Consider the following 11,225-nt stretch of genomic DNA (forward strand, 5'->3'; position numbering starts at 1 on the left):
TGGGAATGAGCAGAGCCTGGCCTCCTGGAGTCTGCAGAGGAGGAAAATGGTACCACCCACAGTAACACAGATGCCCAGCATGCCTATGGTGTGAGACAAGGGTGGAGCAGTGGCCAGGGGCCAGTGGGCCAGTGGGCACGGATCCCAGGAGGAGGAAGAGAGGGCTGGTACAGGACATCCAGGGCTTGGAGATAGAAGGATTGTTAGGGAAGGGACATTTGGTCTGGGACCAGGATGAAGTGACCTTTTCCCTGTACTCAGTAGAGGAAGAGAAGGCCACCAGGCCAAGGGGAGGGAGAACAGCCAGCCAGCCCCCTTATCTTCGGGGAGCCTCCAAGACCCCCTCTGCATGCCTGAATGCACCTCTGTATATTATCTTGTTTTCTGCAGCTTTGCCACAGAGGACCAGAATTCATCTGCCGTCCTGGGTGCCCCCTTTGCAGCACTACTATTGTGCTTAGGAGCCACAATTAAGTAAAATAAGGGCCACCTGGACACCAGCACTGTGTTACCATGATGGTCAATGCGACATGACAGTCTGCTGAGATGGTTGCCGACAGGCAGGTAGCATATAGAGCGTGGATACACTGGACAAAGAGATGATTCGCAGCTCTGCCAGGAAGGAGCAGGACAGTGCCAGATCTCATCCCAGACACAATTTAAACTTACAAATTGTCTATTTCTGGAATTTTCCATTTAGTATTTTTGGACCACAGTTGACTTAAGATAACCGAAACTGGGGATCATGAAACCATAAACATGCCGGGGGTGGGGGGCTTACTGTCCAGTATTAGTATCCTCTGGCTGCCATAACAACGTGTCACAAACTGAGTGGTTTAGAACAGAACGTTTTTTACCCCTGGTTTGGAGGCTAGAAGTACACGTCACGGTGTCGGCAGCGTTGGGTCCTTTTTGGAGGCTCTGAGAGAGAATCTGTCCCACGCCTCTCTCTGAACTTGTGGTGGTTTTCTCTGGTCTTTGGTGATTGAACCCAGGGGTGCTTAACCACTGAGCCACATCCCCAGACGTTTTTATTTTTTATTATTAAAAATTATTATTTTTATTTTGAAACAAGGTCTCACAGAGTTGTAAGGCTGACCTTGAATGTGCAATCCTCCTGCCTCAGCCTCCCAAGTTACTGGGTCCACAAGTATGTGCCACAGCGCCCAGCTGGAAAGTGCTGGGTCTTAATAAAAATCATGAGATGCAGAAATGCGCGCCTCACTCTGTCCCCACCAACCCCGGTCTTCCCCTGGGGTGTGCTGAGCACACCCCACACCGTCCTCCACATACAGTTGACATTGGGAGAAAAAATATGAAAATGAGATCACACACAGCTGCCCCTACTAAAGAAGACCATGTGACTTGCTTTGCTTTGAACTGTGTCTTCCAAAGACACAGTTCCTCATAAACGTCCTTAAAGACAGGAGCGAACATCTCATGAGCCCTGTGCCACATGTACCCTGCCGTGTGGTCCCAACCAACCTCAGTCTCCCCCCTTGCCGTCTTCCCTGTAAAGGAAGAGGCAGTGCCACGGCATTTTCTAGACCTGGTGCCCAAAGGGAGCAACTCTACTCAAACAGGAAATGCCGTGTGGCAGGTGGGCATCGGGAACCTTCACCCTGATCCTGCCTGTCAGCGAGGTGTCGGGCACGGGCAAGGCACAGCCTGCGCCCAGGGATGAGGGAAGGGCCTGGGTAGGTGGTGGCTGTGTGCGGGGAGGGACTCGAACTCGGTACGATGCGTGACGAGCATCAGGGCCAATGAGAGAAGCCAGGCAGACACAAGGCTCAAGACCAGGCCACCTCTGCTCTGGGTTGAGAGTGGCCACCCTGGGGACAGAGGGTGTTACCAGGACGTGGGCACCAGCAAACTGGTTCCATATCCTGATGCAGGGAGAAGCTGACACACAGTTCGCTGAAATCCAAGCATTCGCCGTCTGCGAATCAGAACTCAACCGAGTTCTGGGGAAAGACAGCCAGTCAGTAACACCCCCAGGCAGGCTCACCGGAGGGCCATTGGTCCCAAGGCCTCATCTGGCACGTGCCGGGCAAGCGTTCTGCCACCGAGCTGCCACCAGCCCAGCCGAGCCCTCTACCTCGCTTCACCTGTGTTTGAGCTCGGTCTGCATCTGTGCCCCACGTGCCCCAGCAGCTCTGTGCTGACAAAGAGCCTTAAAAGCTGCCAACTTGTTCTCACCTCCTTTCATGCAACGAAGGAGGTTGAGGACTTTAAAAGACACGCACACGCACACGCACAACACATGCACACAAGCCCACACGCACACTCAGCCTTCATCCCCTGAAGTGTCCCTGGTGGTGCTCACTCTCAAGCCTCAGGCCATTTTAGCGGAGCGGGAAGTGTGGGGAGAAGGGACGAAGTGGAACTGATTTGCTGGTGGAGAAAGTGCTCCGTTTCCCCAGGTGACACTCTCAGGCACTCTGGCTGCACTTGGGGAAGCGTTCCCAAGCCTCTCTCATCACAGTATCTAAACCAGCACGGTGCATGGTGCACGGTGTCACTTAACAGTTGCCGACCTAGTGAGCTGGTGAGAGGCCACACCCACCCGGACCCTCAGGACTGTGGCCGGGCTCCTGCCGCTCTCAGGCCAGCCACCAGCCTTTCCTCCTCAGACGACTTCAGAGACATCAGCAAACCATGGGACCAGGGAAGTTGCATTTTTATTGATCAGTAGGTCCTCGGGGCTTTCTTTCTGCCTTCGAGGCAAATTACAAAACATATGCACTTTGTGTCCTTGAATATTTTATAGATGGGGAATGAATGAACAGCCTGGTGCAAATTATGGATCCCTAGTATTCCATGGCGTAGAACTGGTAGGGCCCCTTAAATGATCCCCCTTCAACAATGACACCCCCAGCTGTTGGAGAAGGGGAGAAGCGGTAAGTGCCTCATGGCTGGGAGAACAAGGGCCAGGCTTATCAGACGCTCACACCTTAGTCTGAATTTTCCACCATTCATTTGCCAAGTATGAATCAGCTGCCTGCAAATCACAAGGCTTTTCTCCCCACCCCCCAATTTGGCAGCAACACTGCGGAGGAAGGAAAGAATGAAGAGGCTCTGGGGAAAGAACAGAAGTGGGCCTCCCTGGCAGGGAGTGAGCTGCTCCCCATTCTGAAGCCAGACCTCTGGCCCCTGAAGTGCACCATGAGGATGGCCCTGAGGCCTGGGAGGGATGGTGGCCCAGGGCAGGGACCTGCAAGGGGTCAGTCTGTCCTAACAACAGCTTTGCCGCTGGGCCTGAAAGCGTCTGTGGACAATACACAGAAGCAGGTGGCGTGGTGCGTGCCAGGAAGAGTTCACTGATGACCACAGAACCCCAGTTCCATTTGTCATGAAAAGTCTGGATGTTTTTGGTCCCAAAATTAAGAATGCAAACACTTCTTCACTCACAGGCCACAGGGAGCTAGGCGTGGTGGATCTGGAGCAGAGAACGCAGCGTATTGCGGATTTTGTTTAAGGCACATTAATGCCTGAAGGTCCCCATAGTGAGGCAAAGGACGGTACCACCCAACCCAGTGTGTGAAAAGACCAAAGGGAAGCCGTGCGGGGGCCACACCTGTGGTGGTCACCCCAGTGACCCGGGAGGCTGAGGCAGGAAGGTCGCAAACCTCAGCAACTCACAACTAGGTGAGACCCGGTCTCAAAATTGAATTTAAAAAGGCGGGTGCTGGGGTGTAGCTCACGGTAGAGTACTTCCCTGGGTCCTTCCCCAGCAGTGTGGCCCTGGACTGAAGGCCCTCGGGAACCTAAGCAACGCGTTTTCAACACTGCTCCCCACCACGGGGCGGCAGCTGGGCCTCCTCTTGTAACTTACGCAGGAAGCTCCTGAACAGCTGCATTGGGGGGGTGAGTCCCGAGGGGCCCTGCCTGCCACACCTGGGGACAGGAGCCACCAAGCATGCACCTTTGATTACGGAAACCACCGAGGGGCGCTGCAGGACACCTGGGCAGAGAGCAGGTGGCGCTGACCGGCAGGGATCCACCCAGGACAGGTGTGCAGCAGAGGTGAGCCGAGCCTCCACCCACAGCTTACACACTCACTCCTCACTCACCACGCACCAGAGCAGCCTCCGTGTGCCAGAGACGCTGGGCCTTGGGGACACCTGGGAACCACCTGCCAAGACCTGCTCCACTGCTCCCAGGAAGCTGAAAACCCTCCCCGGCCACATGTCCCTCCCCCGTGCCCGTGGACACACACGTTCTCACACACCCCTTCCTGGAAGCCACTCTTGGCCTTCAGATACCCTGTCCAGGGAACACGGCTGGCTTGGATTCTGCTTTTTCACTGCCAGTACCAAAAAACAACACGTGGATGTTTATGTAGAGCCAAGAAGACTGATTTCGAAACCAATTAGAATCATCTTGATTGAGAAAATGATGGCTCAGACAGGCACAGGTGATCAGCCATTCAACTGGCGCATTTGCATCCGGGCAGGGTCACGACTCAGGGTACAATCTGCTCCCCACGGAGCCACCCCTCTGATTACCCACATAGATAGGGGAGGGGCAGCAAATCCTGCTCTTAAATCAGGAACCAACAGTCCAGTTGGGCAGCTTGACTCCCTACAGGGAATCGTCCTAAGGCTGCCAACCTCCAAATTTGCAGGAAACCGGTGAGACGCACAGCTTGGAAAGGCTGCTCAGACATCAGTGATGCTTAAATATTTATTATAAAGAGCTATTAAAATACAGAGCTCAATTTTTTTCAAGCAACATCCCGGCAGATGGGCCTCCGGTGACGGAGAACGTGCTGGGAAGTGTCATCAAGGTCAGCCAGGACAAGCCACAAACACACACCCTTCTCTGCACCAGAATTGTTCCCTGTGATGTGGAGAATGTAACTCCAGGCCCCGTCTAAGGCGGGTCTGAGGAGCCACAGACGCCTGTCTCTAAGGCAGAACAACGTCCCCGACAGACCAGGGATGACGGGGTGTGGGCATCCATGCAGCCCTGACCCGGGTCACAACGTGGATGCACTTGAAGACCCACCCAAAGGACCCACGCGGTTTGATGCTGCTTATGTGAGGTCCTAGAGAAGTCAGATCCCCAGTGAGCAGGATGGAGGGTGATGGTGGGGGAGGGAAATGGTGTGAATGGACTCGATGACCTCAAACAATATACACTGGGTCACAATGGTGCCCTGGAGGCTTTCCCTCCCCCCCTTCCTTCCTCCCCCTGCATTTCCCTGTGCTTCTGGGGACAGAACAGGGCCCCCACCCTATCAGAATGCCAGCCGAACACAGGGACGTCTACAAGGCCCCTCACAGCATTCCTCAAAATGGTCAATGCCATCAAGAATAGAAACTAGAGAGAGGCAGCCGCAGTCCAGCAGAGCCCCAGGAGATGTGATGACTGAGTGTCGGGGGATCCTGGGACAGGAAAGGACAACTAAGGGAATCGGAAGCTGGGCTCTGGTCAGTGGCTGTGCACCGAAACTGGCCCCTGAACTGTGGTGACTGGACCTGCACACGTGTCTAGGGACAGTCTGTTCTGTGGCCCAGGGGACTGAGCCAGGACCCGGCCTGCAGGCAGGTGCTCTGCCACCTCAGCCGCAGCCCAGCCCTTCCCAGGGACATAGAGTGTTAACAGAAGAGAGTGGGGCGCGGGGGTCCCCGCGTTGTAGTCCCGCATCCCCTGGGCTGGGGTAGAGACTGACCTCGTAGCAAGAGGCCCCGGGTTTCACCCCAACAACAACAAAAGCAACTCTAACAGCACACCAAAAACGTGGATTAGAGAAGTCACCTCATTGATTTTTAAAGAGCTATCGTTCCTTTCCCATTTTTATTTCACAAATAAAGATTTCAGCGTCTTTGAGGCTCATTAGAAGGACAGTGGGGACGTGCTGGAGCCCAGCAGGCCCGAGGAGCCCTTTCCAACCAGGCCTCCATTTTCAGACTGTTTTGGACCAATGGCTCCTCATTTCCCTTGGGAGTCATGGCCAGCACCGACCCCTTGCCAGTGCTGGCCTGGCCTGGAAGACAGAAGCTGAGGGGAGCCCCAGAGAGTGCTGCCGGGGGTCCTGGATGCCGAAACCCTAAGCGCCTCCGGCACGAGCATCACTAGGTGTCCTTGCTCTGCTCTTTAGGGTCACCTTCTTCTCCTTGGCACTCACACAGCTGGAATGTTGTTGGGATTGCTATGCAGGGATGGCCCTTTCCTAGGCACACAGACCCTGAGGGCAGGGGAGGACCACCGACCCACAGGAGGGGAGAAGACGAAGCCACAGAAACGGCGGACATTGGAGAGACTGTGGGGAAGGGACCTTAGGGGGAGGGGGTGCACTGAAAGGACCTGCAGACAGGGTGCTGAGGGGTCTTTAGGGCTAAATAGGAGCCAAATTTCCTCTGGAATCAGGAGGGAGCCAGGGGCGTGGGGCCCTGCGCCCAGTCCAGTGCTGTGGAAAGAATGAATGAACAAAGGACCCGCAGGGGACTCCTGGGCGCATGCTCCTCCCGCCCCAAGATAAGGTTTCCTGTTCCCAGCCAGGAAGAGCAGGGAGGGGGCTGTTTTCCAACAGCAGGAAACTCTGAGGCCCTGGTCTGGGGCCCTGGAAGCCATCGGAGGCTCCAGGGTCAGGCTCAGGGAGCCCAGTCCTGGGGGTCTGCGCAGCTGGCTCCCGACAAGGCCCAGCTCATCTTGCTGGTTTGAACTTGGTGGTGAGTCACACTTAACCCTTATGCAGCCCAGCAGCATCTCAGGGGGATGCTGTCCTGTTTGACCTCAGTGCTTCTCCTGGTAGGGCAGTGTGTCAATTTTCACGCCCAAGTCCAACATCAAGGCCACAGCACCGTCTCTTTATTATGTTCTAATGTGTCCAGCCGCAGCTCAACCCACTTAGTATTTCAGGGAAATTACATTCGGAGGAGCGGTAATTTCTGGGTATGATAATAAGATCGAAGCAATTGTATTTGGGTCTCTGACTCAATATGAGGAGGTCACCTTCTATTTTCCAGTGACGGATGGTTCCAGGCCTGCTATTATCTCAACCAGACGAAAGCGGAGTGTTTTAATTGACCGGCACATCCATGTAGTGATCAGCTAGGGACGGCTTCCTCCATCTGACAAGATTGATTGATTGGAGGGGGCAGGGATGCGAGGCTGTAATTTTCTCAGTTGGTCAAATTCATAGAATGTACTTTCTTTTCAAAAATGATTACTATTTATTTTTCTAGGAAGATAATGCTGCATCTCCTTTGGCATGAGCATCCTTTGTTCTTAAAAGTTATCTAATGACTTGGCAGAGGAATCCAGTCATTTACTTGTCAGTGAAATGCCACAAATAAGGCCACAGCCCTGGCATGAGACAAGCTGCCGTGACATCACCGGCCAGCTTGTTCCCAGGCAAGGCGCTGCTCAGGCTGAAACACGGTCGGTTGGTGTGACCCAGGAAAGTAGCCTTGAGGTGGCCATCCCGGGTTCCCTTCTCAATCAGAAATCTACGCTGTAAGTGGGAAAACCGCCTTGCCATTTAATCCAAGTCTAATGCTGCTCTTCAGTCTCTCAGGGGTTTACAAACCTTTCTCCTTCAAACTACAGCCATTATCTGGATTGTCTCCCTGCCCATCACCTGCCCCCTCCGACCAGGCACTCCGGCTCTGAGCTAGCCCCCGGGTGCCAGGCACTCTGCCACGCCTCCTGCTACCCCATTTCACAGAACCCGATCTGTACCTGACAACGAAAGGAGGGCTACTTCCCAGCTCCGCCCTCTGCCCAGGGGCGTCCTCCTCACTCAGGTCCACACCACCTGTTACCGGTGCTCTCGGAATGACTATCGCAAATAGCAGAGACCACATGGGGAGGACCCCAAAGCCTCCGAGAATTTGCTTTGGACAATGATAGATCAGTGAGTCCCAGAGAGTCATGCAGACCCCGGGGACCCTGACCTCTTCCAAGAGGTTCATAAGGCCAGCACTGTTTGTAGTGCAGACTGAACTCAGGGCGAGGCGTGCTGGGCCAGCACTCCCCAGAGCTCACTGGGTGGACAAGCCCCTCGGGACGCAGAAGCATGTGCCCTAGCACACAGCAGCCAGAGGCCCCAAGCAACTGTTGGACACCACCTGCCTCGACCCCACGCAGTGACACAGAGAGCCAGATTACGTAACAATGAAGCAGCGGGGAGGACCAAGTCCCTGCACCCCTCTCCTCCACACCCCTGCGCCCCAGGCCCCTTGGCCTCCAGGAAAGCCCTGGGGCTCCCAGGCAGAGCCCATTTTTGCCTGGAAGGGCTCCTGGCACGCGGGTATCTAGACGTGGGCATCTGGCAGATGTTTCCTTAGGAACAAGTTAAGGGAACTTCAAGGAAAGCCACGCTGCATTTGATGCCCATGATGAAAAGAGCCTTCAGGCAAAAATCGGTATTTGAGGAAATTCGTACCTACCTCTGAGAGCCTGGCGGTGTCCACCAACTCTGATGCAATCAGTGTCGAGACTAATGAACGTGATCTTTGTATTTGCATAATCGTGACATATGTCAGCATTTGGGAGGTTTGAATAATTCAGGGAACCAGTACTTCCCAAAGGACCACGGTGTGATGTCACAAAGCCATGCCTGAGTGTCAGCTCCTGGCAGTGCCAGATGGCCCCGCGTCTCACACGAGTGGACGTGGAGAGGTCCTGGGTGGGGCTGCAGATGCCACTTTGCAATTAACTTTAAAAAAGTGTCACTGTGGAGGCCGGGGGTGGCCCTGTGGAAAGCACTTGCCTGGCGTGTGGAGACCCTGGGATCCACCCGGCACTTCGGGGAAACGGGATTAAAGAAGAGAGGAGGGGGAATAGTATCCCTGCCTGAGTTTCATCAACTCCAAGAATATTCAGTTTTCTACAAAGGCTATTAAGACATCCTCCTCGCCAGGTGCAGGGGCACACACCTGTGATCCCAGTGGCTCGGGAAGACGAGGCAAGAGGATCACGAGTTCAAAGCCACCCTCAGCAACTTAGCGAGACCCTGTCTCTAAACAAGATATAAAAAGGGCTGGGTGGGGCTGGGGCCGTGGCTCAGTGGTAGAGCACTCGCCTAGCGCATGCGAGGCCCTGGGTTCGAGCCTCAGCACCACGTGAAAATAAATAAAATAAAGGTATTGTGTCCAACTACAACTAAAAAAATAAATATTAAAAAATAAAAGGGCTGGGAATGTGGCTCAGTGCTTAGGGCCCTGGGTTCAATCCCTGGTTCCAACAACAACAACAAAAACCCTCCTCTTTCAAGTACTATGTATGTGAGAGTTTGTTATTTTTAAATGAATTAGTATTTTAATATTTTTGAGATGTCTCAGTTTTAATTTCTAACATCAACCCATAGACAGAAGCTCTTTGGGGGCTTCAATAATGCTGGACAGTGCTAATGGGGTCCTGCGCTGTGAGCTTGAGAAACGCTGGTACTCACCATCATCTGATGAAATCAGCGGAAAAAAAGGGACACAAAGAAACGTCCGCATTGTCATTGTCCCTGGGGTCCAGATCTGGGTGCTGTAACTGTGCTTTAAGGAGCCACCTGTGCGCGGTAGCGCTGGGGGCCACTGGCCACCTTTATGTTTTGTGAGTGGGGCTGACGGCGTGGGAGAGCCAACCTGGGCCCAGGCCGTGCCGCACCCCAGACCCGCCCTGGAGCACCTGCCACTGACCTGTGCTCAGAGGCTCCAACAGAACCACAGAACGCTGTGGACGCCAGGGAACAACAAGGAGCAGAGCGGCGCCCTCTCTGCCGCCTGGCCATGGAGCACAGAGCGCCCCCTCGAGTCACAGCTGCTGAGTGACAGGCTGGGCTCCGAGTCCAGTCCAGACCACAGACGAGTGCCTGCAGCTGCCTCCCTGGGTGGATGTCCCCAGCAAGCCCCAGAAGGCCCTGGGTAGTATCCCCTGGAGGGTGGACTCACAGAGCTGAAGAGACTGGACCTGGTCAACAGCCTCTGGGGGAAGAGCCAGGATCCGACCTGGCCCCAGGAACATGCTCAGAGGCCTCCCCTCCGTCTGGGTGGACGAGCCAAAGGCCACACTGTGGTTTGTATGTCCCCCGAAGACGGGGCCTTAGGCTTGGGCCCTACCGTGGCACTGCTGAGGGGTGGTGGGAGCTGTAAGGTAGGCCTAGTAGGAGGTCTTTAGGCCACTGGAGTGTGCCCTCCAGGGCACGGCAGCCCCAGCCTGCCCCCTCCTCTCCGCTTCCTGGCCACGAGGGGAGAGAGCGGTCTGCCTGCCACACACACCAGCCCCGAGGTGCTGCCACGGGCCCAAAGCAATGCAGCCAACGGAGCATGGGTGGAAACCTGCCCAACCGTGAGCCAGGCAAGCCTGCTCTCCCCAGGTCGGACACCTCAGCCATCTGTTAGTGCAACAGGAAGCTGACCGGCGGCCGTGAGGCCAGGAGCTCCTGGGAGCTCGGCCACAGCAGCAGGAACGCCCGCGCCCAGTGCAGCCCACCCCGGTAGGAACCGGGCCCTTGTCCGTCGGAGCCGTGTTTCGCTGGGAGCCCGAGTGTGAGGCGGCCCCAGCGTCTCTCATTAACACAGTCAGCGGCGCTCGTCCCTGGGGGCCTCTTACCCTGTGCTCTGTGGCATCTGGAGGCAGGCACCTGTCTCAAAGGAAGCTTATCTGGTGTTTAAAAACAGAAACTGGAAATTGGGGTTCTTCGGCTGGGGAGCTGCTGGCCTGAGGAGAGTGGCGCGGAGGGAGGGTCCTGAGGGAAGCGCTGGGGGTTGGCCGCACCTTACCAGCTTTGCGGGGGCCGAGGGAGTTGTCCTGTGTCCTGGTAACCACAGCACTGGGCACAACAGTGTGCCCCCAGGTGGGATGGCGGGCTGCAGACAGCAGGTGGGACACGGGAGGTGCCTGGCACCATTGCAGGACACCCCCAGCTGGTGATGTCGAGGACTCCACCTGGCTCCCAGGCGTCATGAAGATGGGGGTGAAAACCAGTCTCCTGGTGACAGGGGGGGGGGTGGGGGGTGGTGGAAAGGGCTGACCCAGCTGGTCCCCAACAAGAAACGCAGCCTTCTCCATCAGAACCTGCAGCTGGCCTCGTGGTCTGCCCTGAGCAGAGTAGGCAAAAGGTTAACTGAACCAACGTCAAACTCTGATCCGGTGCAGAACTTTCGGGTCTTTAGAGGAGACGCAGAGGAGGACACTCTCCTATCGGTCATTTGTCTTCTCTGCCAGCTCCTAAAGCAACGGCAGAGCATCTCTTTCCCCAGGAACTCGCCTGGTTTTGGTCT

The sequence above is a fragment of the Marmota flaviventris genome, chromosome 3 (assembly GCF_047511675.1).
Source record: "Marmota flaviventris isolate mMarFla1 chromosome 3, mMarFla1.hap1, whole genome shotgun sequence".
In the NCBI taxonomy this organism is placed as follows: Eukaryota; Metazoa; Chordata; class Mammalia; order Rodentia; family Sciuridae; genus Marmota; species Marmota flaviventris.